Source organism: Cydia strobilella, chromosome 8 (genome assembly GCF_947568885.1).
Source record: "Cydia strobilella chromosome 8, ilCydStro3.1, whole genome shotgun sequence".
Classification (NCBI taxonomy): domain Eukaryota; kingdom Metazoa; phylum Arthropoda; class Insecta; order Lepidoptera; family Tortricidae; genus Cydia; species Cydia strobilella.
The window spans coordinates 3,609,465-3,625,888 of record NC_086048.1 but is presented as its reverse complement, the minus strand read 5'-3'; the positions used below and the strand labels follow the sequence as shown (position 1 = coordinate 3,625,888).

Here is a 16,424-nt window from a genome sequence, read left to right as displayed (position 1 = left end):
AGTACGCTTTAAAGAGTGTCACCTTTACTTCGTGCGTACAACGAGCAAACCTGCGGGCTAGCATATTACCCCGGACCGCAAGCGCCCTCCGCTCCCGTTCAATATCCTGGTCATCATTCAGGTCGCTAGTTATAATGTGACCAAGATATTTGAACCTGTCTACAATTTTAAGGGGCATTCCATTAAGCACAACAGGAGGTACATAGTACGGCTTAATTTTTCCCGCCTTAAACACCATGACCTCGCTTTTTCTAGGGTTGTACTCAAGACCGTGAGATTTGGCGTACGCCTCACAAGTGCTCAACAGTTTTGTAAGCGCGCCGACAGACGGAGCCAGCAGCACCATGTCATCGGCGTAACTGATGTTATTGACCGCGACACCGTCTATATAACATCCCGCATGCATGCTGCTGAGGCCGGCTATCAGCTCGTTCACATACAAATTGAACAGTTTGGGAGACGTCAACCCACCCTGCCTCACCCCACACTCAAGCCTGTATTCACCCGACAGTGCATCGGCCCATCTCACCTGATTCAACTGCCCCCTGTACCAGTACCTTAACAGCCTTATACTTATACACTCACTCGGCATGCCTGTCCCCCCTAATTTTTGCCAGAGAATGTTATAATCGACGCGGTCGAAGGCTTTAGATAAATCGAGGAAACAGGCATAGACAGGCGTTTTCCTAGCTGTGTAGTACCCGACAGTATGCTTCAGACACAGTATTGCACTTTCCGTTGACAGCCCAGTCCGAAAACCGAACTGGCAGTCATGAATTTTGAGGTGCTTTTCGAGAAGTGAGTCAAGCATACTGTCGAGCACCTTGGCGGCAGTCGTCGCGAGCGAGATTGGTCGATAGTTGGTCTTGTCCGAGAGGTTACCTGTTTTATTCTTTACTATCGGAATCACAATAGTCTTCATAAGTGGCTCAGGCAGATATGAGTGGCAAAGACAGAGATTAAAAAACATGGTGAGGACCCTTGGCAGATGTGCACCGGCATATTTAAAGTGCTCAATACTGAGACCGTCGTGACCCGGCGACTTCCCTCTCTTCATTTTGCTAATGACTGACGCAGTTGCTGTAGCAGTGAAACTGAAGGTCCGCCCGGACTCGACCGTCCCAGCATTGAGCGTATCGGCTGCATCGTGCTGTGCCGCAAGTAGTGACCTGACTGTGAAATGCTCCCTAAAAAGTTCAGCTATTTCCCTATGCTCGCACTTGTCTTCAACGCTTACCGGCAGACCCGGCCGTACATTCAGATTCCGCGTACCCTTCCAAAAGTCCTTAAAATTCATGTCGTTGTGTGCCAAGACCATTTTATCCATTCTAATTTGATCTTGTCGGTCTTGGCACCACTTAAGTTTGGATTTGAACACCTTCTTACTTTCCATCATGAGTTTAAATATTCCCCCTTGACTAGGTTTACCCGCCATTTCCCACATCTGAAAGCGCAGCCGAGCCTCCCTGTGTGCCTCTGCCACATGCTTGTTCCATCCCGCTATATACCCCCCATTCCTACGCTTTTTAAACTTATGCGTTAGTTTAAATGTCATGATTTTAGTTTTAAACTGGAAATGCCTCCTTAGAACGAAATAATCCACACTTTTTACCCGTGACTTGTAATATACGATTTACACTGGTCAGCAGTGCAGCGGGTTTTTCGTTAGTCATCATTTGGTTTTTCTCAGAAACGCCTAAATTTTCAGGATTGCCATAAAACAAACCAAACCTAACCTATCTATAGGATAACCTTACGAAAATCCTGAACAGTTGACGGTTTCAGAATTTTGACTAACCAGCGACCCGCCCCGGCTTCGCACGAATTATACATATAAACCTTCCTCTTCCTCCTTCCTCTATCGATTTAAAAAATCCGCATCAAAATCCGTCGCGTGTTTTAAAGATCTAAGCATACAATAAGGACAGACGAACGGACAGACAGCGGAAAGCGACTTTGTTTTATACTATATAGTGATGATAATCTGACAATCATTACATTATGACATTCAATAATTATGTCAAACAGGGACCCCCAGTGCAGCTTGGATGTCAAAGAAATTTAAAATATAATAAATATAAATAATGTTTGATGTTTGATGTTTGAGCTCTTCTTGTCTGTTTGAGCAACAAACGTATACAGATAGGGTAGTTGACAGTATTCCAAATAATATATACATTTCCAATATAACGCTGTTTTAGAAAACATTGAATTTATTTTGTTCCTAAAGGGGCCTACTGATTATCAGTCCGCCGGACGATATCAGCCTGTCAGTTAGAACAAAAATTTGAGTTCCGAACAACAAACATGCCGATATCGTCCGGCGGACTGGTAATCAGTGGGCCGCTTAAGACGGATACGGAAATATGGATTACCTTTAACAAAAATTACAATTTCGAAAATATAGAAACAAGGTAGAGTTAATATTCCTAACTTTTTAAAATATGGTTTTCATGAACCAATTTTACTGAATTCCACACAATGATCTAATGAATTCTAATGCATCTTATTAGCGCTTTACATAGAGACTACTTCTTTGTCAACTTAGTTTGCCCAGAATATAATGCCATACCTTAGTGTCGATGTTACATAGGCTTGATATGCCGTCAAAACAACTGGTTCACTAACAATCTTTTTTAAATGTACTCTATCCGGCTTATTAACTATACATCCGTGCTTTATTACATTACATAATTAATACAAAATTAAATAACTAACCTGTAAAACTTAAAAACTATAAAAATAAAACTAATCTTAAAATAAATAACTAAAAACTATTTCTCTGCGGCATGGTGCCGCAGATGCTGGCAGCATTTCCTCGCTGTATCGCAATGCTTATTCTTTGTGCGAGGAAGCTGCCAGTTCTACGAATTTATTTAGATTATATAAAACGTATAAAAATTGATGCAGTTTCCTGCATAGCTGCATATAATGTCAATTTGATTTATCTTTGTTAATTTACGATCTAAGCTTATTCCTAAAAAAAATGTTAAATCTGTTTTTTTATTTGTTGCGCATATGAAATATTTAAATAACATCCATCATTTCGCCTTTGTTGAACTATAATTATTTAAGTTTTTGCTAGATTGATTTTTAAATTATTGGTAGTTAACCAGTTTATTACTGATTCTAATGTATTGCATATTTCAGTTTCATATGTTTCTGGATCTTTACAAGTGAACATTATGATGCTGTCATCAGCAAAAAGTACCGATGGCTTTTTGCAAATCATTCATATAATCAGTAAAACAATAAAGGGCCTAAAACGCTTCCCTGAGGTACGCCATAATTAATTTGTCTAACTTCCGAGGAATAAGTGACTAATTTCCAGTAATTCTTAAAGGTTTTTATAAAAGTTAAATTTAATTTTTATTTAGCACTCATGACAAAGAAAACTCAGTTAATTAAAGCCAACTTTGTCGTAGTCCTAATGGCAATAAAAAGTTTGCACAAGTAACATTAGTTTGAGACCATTAAAAAGACCTTTTCAATTCTCACCCTCTGAAAGAGGGTGATTGTTGTTCTAAGAAGTGTGCAGAAAATGATACGTTAAGGCAATGTCTTAAGGCATTAAGTCCGCCATTTGTACTTATTTTTTTATTGTGCAATAAAGTTTAAATAAATAAATAAATACATTTCTGCACTAGACCATTTTACTTTCCAAGTACGATTTGTTTCACTTTTTTACGATAAGCAATTGTAATTTGGTTTTAAATGGATTTGTTATACAATTTCCGTTCTGATATTTAACTCCCCATTCCATAAATAATACTTTAACCTAAATGGTTAATTGAAAGTACCCTTAAGAAATGCTATAAAAAATTATACTTATTCATGTTTTAAAAAACACATGTATTTTAGTTTCCTCGTATTCGAAATGGAAAGTAGAGTGTTTAACTCGGGTGAAAGGCATAATTTCAGCCTCGGATTATTGGCGCTCTCACTACCTTCGTGTACCAAACTACCTCGGCAGGAATGAGTGCCTTTTCTCCCTTGGGTAACAATCTACTATTCATTCACTCACTGTTCACAGAGCAAAATAAATAAAATAATGTGTTGAAATGTGGTAAGCGTGAAGCGTGCTCAATATACAAAGGTTCTAGGTTCTGGTTGTTCTTTTGGTGTTTTTTTTAATGTCACTGTTAAATAAAAGTTTTTGACCTATGTAACCTAATTATAAAAACAGGACAATTTTACACAGATCCACCTAGTCCCACCAGTAAGCTCATCGAGGGTATTGTGGGTACTTAGAGGACGATATAAATAATATATAGTTGGCCATATATAAATACTTATGTACATAGAAAAAAATTATAACTCAGGAACAAATATTCGTGATGAACACACAAATGAATGTCTCTACCAGGATTCGAACCCAGAACCTCCTGCTTCAAGAACGCCGTTAAATAATTTTTAAGAAAAAAAAACCGACTTCAATGGGGGATGCCGCTGAAAGCATTCTTAAATTCCAGACAATGAAATGAAAAAGACAGCATCTTTTGCCTAATTATGTAGAAAAGGAGGTAAACCGACCCACTTTTCTAGTAGCATTTCGTTTTTGTAAGGGTCGCAGTTCTAACCTAACCGAACCTACTTTTCTGGTAGCATTTCGTTTCTGTAAGGGTCACAGCTCTAACCTAACCTAACCTACTTTTCTGATAGCAGTTCTGTTCTGTGAGAATCGCAGTTCAAAAACCCACCCACCCACCTAACCCACTTTTCTAGTAGCAATTCCGGGTCCGTGTCCGGCTGTCCGGGTCCAGGTTTGGGTCAGAGTTCGGTCCGGGTCCGGGTCCGAGTTGGGGTCCATGTTCAGACCCGGGTCCGTGTCCGAGTCCGGGTCCAAGTTTGGGTTTGGGTCCATAAGGAAGAGAACAAATCGCCAAACGTGAACTATGTGTCATTGAATAGTTCCATTCTGATCATCATCAGCAGTTCCACTTCATCAAATGTCACTTTTTTAAATGTAAATGCTGGATTTGTTGATGAAAATACAAAAATCACTATATGTATGCCTTTCACATTTGAGGAGTTCCCTCGGTTCCTCGTGGATCTCCTCATCAGAACTCGAGCTTGACAAAAATATGTCTTAAAAACTTAAGTTGCTTAACAAACATAAAGAAGTGGACAAATCGCCAAACGTAAACTATGCGTCATTAAAGAGTTCCATTCTGATCATCATCAGCAGTTCCACTTCATCAAATGTGACTTTTTAAAATGGAAATGCTGGATTTGTTGATAAAAATACAAAAATCGCTATATGTATGCCTTTCACATTTGAGGAGTGCCCTCGATTCCTCATGGATCCCATCATCAGAACTCGAGCTTGACAAAAATGTTTCTTGAAAACCTAACTTGCTTAACAAACATAACGAAGAGGACAAATCGCCAAACGTGAACTATGCGTCATTGAAGAGTTCCGTTCTGATCATCATCAGCAGTTCCACTTCATCAAATGTCACTTTTTAAAATGGAAGTGCTGGATTTGTTTATAAAAATACAAAAATCACTATATGTATGCCTTTCATATTTGAGGAGTTCCCTCGATTCCTCATGGATCCCATCATCAGAACTCGAGCTTGACAAAAATGTTTCTTGAAAACCTAACTTGCTTAACAAACATAACGATGAGGACAAATCGCCAAACGTGAACTATGCGTCATTGAAGAGTTCCGTTCTGATCATCATCAGCAGTTCCACTTCATCAAATGTCACTTTTTTAAATGTAAGTGCTCGATTTGTTGATGAAAATACTAAAATCACTATATGTATGCCTTTCATATTTGAGGAGTTCCCTCGATTCCTCATGGATCCCATCATCAGAACTGCTTTTTGACAAAAACGGGACCAATCTGTATGTATATACTTACAATCAAAAAAAGAATTTTCAAAATCGGTCCAGAAATGACGGAGTTATGGAGTAACAAACATTAAAAAAAACAAAAAAAAAAAAAAAAAAAAAAAAAAAAAAAAAAAAAAACATGCAACCGAATTGAGAACCTCCTCCTTTGAAATCTTGAAGTCGGTTAAAAACGGAAAATGAAGGCGATAAGTCAAAGTCAAAGTCAATATAATCTTTATTCAAATATTACCTTAATCTAAATATCAGAGCAATTTATTGATGCAGTTATTAATTCTTAAAAACATTGAATTATTATAGATATGTCAAACTTAATAATAAGAATTCACAAAAGGATCGTCAAACACCAAAATTGTATAAAAAATACTGGTCTAGAAACTTTCTAGAATAAAAATCTAAATGTCAAAAAATACGGATTACCTAATATAGAATTGAATTATCAATTTCATCATTATTAACACAATAATAAATAATTAATTATTTTTCAATCACAATCCCACGGTATTTCATCATTCATGTAGTCTTGTGTGCTATAATAGGCTTTAGAGATAAGTTTACGTTTTACATATTTTTTAAATTTAAGTTGACGAACGGCCGATGACTTTCCTCTTATGCGAGCTGTACACACTCGTTGGGAGACCCCGATACAGGCCGAGAACGAGTGTGTACATGTACATGCTGCTCCCTTCTCGTCTCGCTCTTCCTTGTCTCGTTTCGCGTTTCTCCGATTGGATTGGAACGGTACCGAGACTCTCGGCGAGTATGTACAGCCGTCTGAGCCGACATTACAAGTAAAACTTCTCTCCACGGAACCCTAGCCCTGCGAATCATTGGTCGTCGCCAGTCTATCCGTCATTCTGTCGGAAGTTTGACAGACAATACGCTCGCGTTTAAGCCCACTGTCATTTCGCGTTTTATATGGATCCCGGGAAATGCCAATTCTTTGTGAAATAAAACTATGAAAACGGATTATATCGCGTATATTGAATTTATTTTATATCCCGACGTTTCGAACCCTTTACAGCGTTCGTGGTCAACGGGTGACTTCTTTGAATTATTTGTGTTTTATATTTATTAATGCCGAAGCGTGATGGTATTTTTCAGCTTTTTTCATTCGAAAACAAGTCAAATTCCATTGTGAAAGTTATTTTGGTTCGTTTCACTCGTGTCAAAACAAAAAAAAATGGACAAGTGCGAGTCGGAGTCGCCCACCGAGGGTTCCGTACTTTTTAGTATTTGTTATAACAACAAAGTTTCGCCATGTTTGTCTGTCTATCCGCGGCTTACCTTACTGACCGTTAGTGCCAAAAAGCTGCTTCATATACGAGTAAGTATGGCATAAGTATATAAATCAATCACGCTGACAAAATGGTAAAGTAAAAATGGTAAAATATTTATAGAGAACCTCCCCTATACGTGTGGGAATGATTTCAGGGCACACTTGAACTTTGATCCTATTTCGACTTAAACTTTGATCCTTCGAGGTGAAATAAGTTATGTACATAGTTATGAAACGTTTGTTATGTTCATATAGATTGTCCGATTATTGCAAGTTCAAGATTATTGTTATCACAATGCCAATAGTTTAAGGCTGTGGATCAACGGGTGATGTATAGTTAACACTATCTCTACTGAGCTCGTTCACTTACGTACTAACAATGGCATTCTGTTAAACAAAAGCCATTATTTCTTTTGTGTGAGCGCGTGCTGGCCTTTGTGCCTGAGGCTCACACACAATGGCCACGCGCCCAATCACAAAGGCCACACAAAAGAAATAATGGCTTTTGTTTAACAGAATGCCATTGTTAGTACAGGCACAGAATAAGTAATAGTATTATCATACAGAACGGCCACGCACCGCCCCGCCCCGATTCGAATTACCTCACCCCGCGACACCAGATTGACGGCCGTTTGCCGGCCGCTCAGTACTATTTTTAAGCAACTTACTCATACTATGACGCATGACGCGTGTACAGACATGCCGTTCACACATAGAAACGCAAGTGATTTTTGATGTATAGCGTGTCCGCCCTGTGGTACAGGTAAGTGAACGAGCTCAGTAGAGATAGCGTTAACTATTTATTTATTTATTTATTCACTAGAGATAAATCACAAATTTTACATGGTAATACTATACATGGCTACATGGCTATACTTAACTTCATCATATCATGTAAAATCACATTTAAAATCGGGTCTATCGCGAGTTTATTTTGTTACCTTTATTTACCGACGTTTCGACACAGGTTTCACGTCGTGGTCGCGGCTAACTGATGTCCCAGCAAAATGTCAAAACAGAGATGTAGGTATGATGTCATCATATCAGCTGGACGGCGCGGCGTAGGTATTTCTCTAGATAACTGCGAAGATGTGGCTTGGCACTGACATATAAGCTACTGTGAACGTAACTTACTTTCTATGCATCTTGCTCGTACTGACATATTAGTGCGAGCGAGATGTATAAAAAGTGAATCGCGTAGACGTTGGTGTTTACGCCGTTGACACTGTAAGTGACTCATGGTACGGGTACAGATCATCACCGTAGCCCATTCTTTCTGGGGCAACAACAAAGTCTAGATATTAATTAAATATCGACTCAAGTGTTATCGATATCGATAGAAAGTAAATTCTAAATCATAATAACAAATGTGACTCGTTCTTAAAGTAACATTACAGAATACAGAATACAGAATACAGAACTTTATTGGTAAAAGCAAATTTTACAGGTCACATTTTACATTTTCCCATTAGGAATTAAGAGTTAAGTTCTGTTACTACCTTTTTGCAAACGTCTTTGGTTAATGATTATATTTTGATATACAATTCGCTTAATTTGGTATAATTATTATTTTTGTCTATACACCTACTGATACATTAAATTTAAATTACGTAATTTTCGAATACCTTCACCTACTGTATTTTTTTTAGGCAGAACGTTAATTAATTTCATTTAATTATCATAACGATCCGTTTTCCTTTTCTCTTATTTCACCCGAATCTCAAACGGCTCACACAAAAAGTATTACTGGCAACAGGGAGCTATTACTTAATTAGCATAATAATTATATTTAGCCCCATATAAATCACGGGGCACAATTGCCGCCACGCGATAACCTTCGCAAACTCATAACTACACAATAATTATTACTTCGATATTTAACTTTAACTTAATCACTATAAGGTCTAGTTTTATGTGAATGTGGGCGCGAGTAAGTAGCGTGCGAGGGCTACTGCCTGTTTGCCCTGAGATAAAGTTAACGTAATGATGAATGCGTTGTTGTAGTTGTTGTTAACAGTTTTGACAGACGTTTAAAAGCCCTGGTACGGTCGGCAGATTAATTTGTAAAATATTTATCAGTCCGGTTTTTACTCACTATTATTTTTAGTCGCTTTTGGCGACATGTTTCGGATTCTTTGGGAATCCATCCTCAGGCACGAGTGTCCGCGGCAGTGCAAGACGTACAACCGCCGCGGACACTCGTGCCGGACTGATAAATATTTTGAAATATGTCTCATGATAGTTTAAGTGCGAAGATTAATTTGTATTACGTTTTTAATTATTTCAATGATAAAAAGGAGACATTAGAGTTTTAGCGAAAACTTGTAAGAAAATGTTTTTAGCTATGATTTTTAGGATCATTATTTTTAACTAGGGAGTGCTGCGGGTACTGGTTTTCTATACAAATATGTACAGTACAGGAACCTCGCCATACAAACTCAGTACCGGGAGTATTCCCTATTTTTAACCGACTTTTAAAATAAGAGAGGTTTAAATACAGTTTTTTTTTCGTTTTTTTTCTCTTTAATAACTAAAGTGTTACAAACTCATGTACTTATACTATACCCCCTTTTTTATAAAACTATGCAACCTCTTCTTTACCTCTGTTAAATATTGTCCCTTTCTAAAAAACAAAATTGTCACAATGACGATAAGGGGCAAACAATTATCAATTGTTTTTGAATAACACCATTACGCACAAAAATTTGCATAGTTGAAGATCAGTCTGTGCCAATTTCCTGTCTAAGAGAAATTTTAATCCTAAGCCTAACGGAACCCAAAACCTACATCTTCATGGATACGGAAAGGCTTGACAAAACGGACGTCACAAAGGTCGGACCTTTCCAATGACCCAATATTCATCTTATCAGACATTGGGGCCATTCCGAACATACATATTGACATGAAAATGATTTCATTTCGTAATAATTTGACGGTGCAACTAGCTTGTGCCAACACTGGTAGAAATCAAAATATTTAGATCAGTACGGTTTCACTCACTATTATTTCTGAGGAAGGATTCCCAAATAATCCAAAACATGTCGCCAAAAGCGACTAAAAATAATAGTGAGTGAAACCGTACTGATCTAAATATTTTGAAATATGTCTCACGTTAGTTTAAGTTCGATTACTGGTAGAAATGTTTGCATAATAGTAATAAAATATAAAACACACACACACAGTATCGTATAAAGATACAAGCAATTTTCGTCACAAAAAATGGGATTTGGCAACTAAGTATGTGTTATACCGGCCAACAGGTTGATTTGTAACAGTAAAATTGGTTTAGATTATTGATCAAAATGTAAGTCTCTTATATTATTTAACTTCAGTTATTTTTCAAATTACTTTATTTTTAGGCCAATTCGAACGTACACTAACATTAGAATGACATCTAACTGATAACATTCAAATATCGTGCCTTTCGCTCGTACTTGTCCGTACATGTATTAACGCGAGCAAGATGCTCGATAACTAAATAACATCATTCAAATTTCATTCTAATAACATTCGAATAGACCTGTTTGACTAGTCAATTTTTCAGTGAATTAATGTACGAACTTGCGACATGCACGTGCGAAAAATATATAAATGACATTATTTTGATCGCACTTAAACTATCGTGAGACATATTTCAAAATATTTATCAGTACGGTTTTTACTCACTATTATTTTTAGTCGCTTTTGGCGACATGTTTCGGATTCTTTGGGAATCCATCCTCAGGCACGAGTGTCCGCGGCGGTTGTACGTCGTGCACTGACTGAGGATGGATTCCCAAAGAATCCGAAACATGTCGCCAAAAGCGACTAAAAATAATAGTGAGTAAAAACCGTACTGATAAATATTTTGACATTATTTTGATATCAAAATATACATTCGAATTGTCCTCCATGCCAGCTCGATGCAATGCACGGTCTAATTTTATTACTTCGCTTTCAATTTATTCCTTTTCTCGACAGATGCTTCGATTTATTTAAATCACCGTTTTAATAATCCGTTTTAATAATTTAATGAATTTATTAACAGAGTCTGTTTAATTTTTGTGCATAATTGTACAAGGAAATGTAGATTTGAATTTAATTTTCTTCTTTTCGTTTTAAAATTATTACTGTTTGATCTGTTTGATTGGCTCCGCACGATTAAATCCTGCCAGATTTATTTTTGTTTTATCACTTTGCTCCCCTAAATATGTATGCATTATCTGTTACAGGACAGAATACAGAATACAGATTTTATTAGTAAAATAAAAGTACAATTTACAAGTCAAAATAAAATACAAATTTTACAAATAATAATTATAGTTCAATAAAACCAAACAATAATAATTTTCGTTTCACACAGCAGTGTGAATTGTTTAATTCATTAGTAGCATTCGAATAAATTACATACATATTACTCGAGATTCTAGAGAACATATGTGGCTTTCCATCACAGAAGGGTCCTTGTACTTTAAGTGCAATAATGTCCTTTTTATCTGAAATTCCAACAGAAATTCTGGGTTAGGTCTTATTGCTCATGACGTTTAAGGACCCTTCTCTCATGGAAAGCCACATATTACATGGACAAAAGTAAAATTTAAATAGAACATCTGCCGACAGTACATGCTCGACACTGTGACGTGGTGTCAGTTGACCGCGGGACGCCACGCGTGTCCGACCGCTCGCGACCGTGAGTGCAGTGTACGACTATCTGTAAGTTACATTTCGTTGACATAGTCCATCGTAAACCTTATTTCAAAGGAACAAGACCCATTAATGGCTAGAAGTTTTGTTTTAACCTCGTAAACCCCGCGTACTTGTACAAGTACAAATTAAATTCGAGGTTAGAATTTTTATAGAAATACGTATTTATAAAAAAAGTTCCGAATGTAAAAGCACGAAAATTGTCCTGGGTACGAAGATAAGTACTTAATGTTTTTTTATTATTATTTTGATTTGTGTTTTAGTCATCTTTTTGTGCATAAGTACTATTGTCTTTAACCCCTCTTGTCCTATTAAGGGATGATATCCGGATACCTATTTCATTTTATTTATTTATATGAGCCTAGAGTGTCCCACTGCTGGGCAAAGGCCTCCCTCCTCCCTTTCCACGTATCCCGATCTTGACCCGTCTCCCACTCCTATTTAATTAGTTTATTTATTTATTTTATGCGTGCCAAATGGTTAGGTAAGACATTTATAATAAATCCAATTTTCCTTATTTTCAGTTACATCATGGTAAAAATTTAATTTTGTATATTAATGACACTTGTGAATGAAATATCTTAAGTATAATGGTTTTTATTTTTGACTATTGGATTAAGTCAATTTGAATGATTTAAAATCAACAATAAAAGATAATTCGAACAGCCAAATACACGCCAGTCAGATCTGTCAGAGTAACCATCACCAACTTGATAATTGACAGCAGGATGCGTAGCCAACATGCCAACCGTTTACGCTCCGTAGCAAACGAAACGCACCTGTCACTGTCGCACTGATATGGAAGAGTGATAGAGACACAAAGCGTTTCGGTGTCGTAGCGCAAGCGATTGTCACATTGGCTAGTCACCCTGACACTGACAATTTCCTGTACATCTCTGGGTCGGTAAGAAATGACGGTACATAGCGCCAATGTTTACTAGTTGGACCAGTAGTAATGTACGATGAACTATCAATGTCAGGCTGCAATTGCCAGCGTGGTGAAACAGAGTTCGTAACGTACATATTACGTACCGATATATATTTATCTCAATGATTTGCAACAGGGACCTCCTCTCCCGCACAAGGTTGAGAACTTCCTCGTTAGATTCATTGAAAGCAGAAGAGGGAAGATGGTTGGGCACCTGTTACGACACGACGAATTCATAATATAATATTGTGGAAGGGGAAAATAGAAGGAAGGCGGAAGAAAGGGAGACCAAGAAGAACATACATGGACCAACTTAAGGAAAAGATAAACGTCGTGTCGTATCAGGCGGTCAAACGAAAGGCTCAAGAAAGAGATACATGGAGATTTCTCCACCGACAAGAGCTGGGCTCTTAAATTAATGATGATATATTTATCTATAGCTAATCATCATCTTCCTAGCGTTGTCCCGGCTTTTGCCACTAATCCCGAGAATAGGCGTAGGCACTAGTTTTTACGAAAGCGACTGCCATCTGACCTTCCAACCCGGAGGAGAAACTAGACCTTATTGGGATAAGTCCGGTTTCCTTGCGATGTTTTCCTTCATCGAAAAGCGGCTAGTAAATATCAAAATTATCAAATGATATTTCGTATGTACATAAGATCCGAAAAAATCATTAGTACGAGCCGGGTCCGAACCCGCGACCTCCGGATTGAAAGTCGCACGCTCTTACCGCTAGGCCACCAGCGCATTTACCTAATTTATTGCCTATAGTTAATACGAGTACAGATGTTAGTGTATAATTGTTTTCCATCGTGTTTTCTCGGAAACGTTCGTAATTGTCATGCTAGTTCAGTCAATGTCAGTACATTTTGTACTGAAATAGCAAGACACGTTTCCGTGAAAATACAATAGAAAATAATTATGTACTACATCTGTATGTATTTGTGTATCTATAGTCCAATTCTAAATCTCCTTTCTTCTTTACAAAGTCAAGTCGGTACAAAAATAGACCGATTTAAGAGAAACCTTAATTGTACGTAATTTTTTGTCAAAAAAAGTTTATTGATGCCACATTTATGTCTTCGTTTTCCCTAACTGCAAAGTTAGAACAAATTGCGGAATTTATTTTCAGACGACAAAATGAAAACGCTTCATGATGGAACTGGTAATAATAATATTTAATTGGATTATTATTTTGCTAAAAAAATATGCAAGGTGTTTAATTAAGATCATCAAAATTAATATTTGCATAGTAAAATGATTTGATGTCTTGAGTTTTGACAAATCGTATTTTTAATGGCGCATAGTACAGTCGGCAATAAAAGTGTTAATCAAAACAAAAACTTTTTATCAATACTTTTTGTAATTTTTTTTATTTCGATGGCCATTAATTGTTATTTTAGCCCTTAATTTGTCTACAATTCAATTTATTCTAATGTTTAACGAGAATTTGTCATGTAAATATTTTGCGTAACAACGTAAATTTGGTACTTAAATTGTTATCATTATAATGCCTGATGTAGCTATTTTTTATTCAGTGATTAATAAAATATGAATATGATATGGTTATTTAATGATTATTCTACATTGCTTAGATTGACATCTATTTTTGACATGTTTTTGTTTATACATACGTATATGACGATCTTTATTGGGAGGGAAAATTATTTTAATTTATTTTATATTTTTTAGTATGTAATGTTTGACGATCATGATAAGAAGATAAGCATAATTTTGATATTGATGCAAATTTATAGTGTAATTTTTATCCTGAAATAAATATATCTAAATCTAAATCTATCTTGAAAAAGGCCCATAATAATGTCTTATTTTGAAGTCTAACCGCGCAAATGGCCGTTTGATCATTATAAGACAAACTAGGGCAACAGGTTAATCTGGTAATCTCAAGATCCATCCAAAACGGACCGTATTCATCAAATGCGTGGTCACTGCGCACACTTAACCAGTTGTTTCTAGGACCGTGTACTATTGAACAGAATCATGGGGGTCAATTCGAACGTGCATTCTGACATCAAAATGATATAAACCTACGCGCGTGTACTTTGCTCATTCTTACATGACCGTACAATCGGGGACATTGCCGGTGAACCACTTCAGATTTTTTTTACCTCGATCCTTACGAGCGAGCTTAACTCCGCCTCCCATAGAGATAACCAATTACGATGCATTTAGGATTCTTTATCTTAATAATGAAAAGGGTAAAAACGGGGGTGATGAGACAAACAATAAGTAGTAAGGACAGTTTATAAGTTGTATTTTAGGGTAAGCTTCGCCTCCCCATAAATATAACCAATTAGGATGCCTTTGGATTCCTAATCCATGTTTGCAAATGCTGCCCGTCACAAAGACAAAACGACAATAAACTACCTAACCTTTTTTTTTCAACACCCACAATTTTAAGTGCCATGCTATTGGTTATCACTTTTATGATATCGCCTGACCGTCTGCAAGACGTTTAAACCATTTTTGCCCTTAAGGTAGTTTCACCGGGAATGTCCGCGATTGTACATGTAGGTATTGGCGCGAGCGAGACGCAGGAACGATGAATGATAAGAAATGACATCATTTTGATGTCATAATGTATGTTGGAAGACAATTCGAACACAAATAGTTAATAGCTACAACCAATGGGACAAACCGCATTTTTTTCACACCTAGGTATTGAAGAAAGGAGAGTAATAGCTGCTGCTTTCTAGATGATAATCCATACTAATATTATAAATGCGAAAGTCTGTCTGTCTGTCTGTGTGTTACCTCTTAATGCTTAAACCTGTGAACCGATTTAGTTGAAATTTGGCATAGAGATAGTTTGAGTCTCTATCAACATCATCCCTAAAGAGAGTGTTAAGGGGGGTTAAATTGAGAGATTTAATGAATTGCCTGATAATTGATATCAAGCAATTAAGCTTATGCTCAAATTGAATTATTGCTATTACTCTTTATCCAGGCGCTAAACTTACTCTAGCTACTAACTGTTGCTGATTCCACGCAGACGAAGTCGCGGGCAAAAGCTAGTTAATAAATAAGTACATTTTATTGCAGAAATACGGTACCTTTTGTCGTAAAATCTTTAATTCATGACTTCATATAACAAGATATTCATATAGAAGCCAGGTGCGCACAACATTTTAATTGTTCCATTATAGGGCTCGGGAGATATAGAATTAGTTTTGCTAGAGTTTGATGAAGTGATTATTTTACCCACATTATAGTAAATTGTAAATTTACCAATCGGTAAATTTTAAAGAATTTTTTTGTACAATATATTGAAAAAAATTTGACACCCTAAATAATACAAAAAGCCAAAACATTTGAATAATTCAGAGACCCCTTCGAGGGTTTTGGAAGAGGTATTTCTTTTGGCTTTTTATGCGCTTCATAATATGGGTTCCTAAACGCTAACCTCTTGAAGGGGTATCGATTATAAATTGCAACGCTTATGTCATTTTAAACTTCGTAAAAATACAATCGAATATTGCTCGTTTATGTTTAAAGTGAAGGACTGGGTGTCTAGCGCATGACACAACTATATAGTATAATTTCCGCCTTAAATACCTAACTCACTGTATTCAGTTAACGTAATTCCGAGTATATTATTATAATTAAACAGGATAAATTGCTTTGCGACGCGTAGACCTGAAATTCCTGAGGG

The 16,424-nt window shown here is 36.7% G+C and overlaps 1 protein-coding gene across 2 annotated transcripts in view; it reads left to right on the top strand.

Moving 5' to 3' along the window:
* Positions 1-16,424, top strand: part of LOC134743454 (bone morphogenetic protein 1) — a 477,569-nt gene that overhangs the window by 366,708 nt on the left and 94,437 nt on the right. Inside the window, exon 1 of one of the 2 annotated variants that reach the window (XM_063676881.1) lies at positions 11,766-11,831. The exons of the other annotated variant lie outside the window; for it this stretch is intronic. The gene's annotated coding sequence lies outside the window, so the exon portion shown is untranslated. Of the gene's footprint in view, positions 1-11,765; positions 11,832-16,424 lie in introns of those variants that run through there. 2 annotated transcript variants of the gene reach the window in all.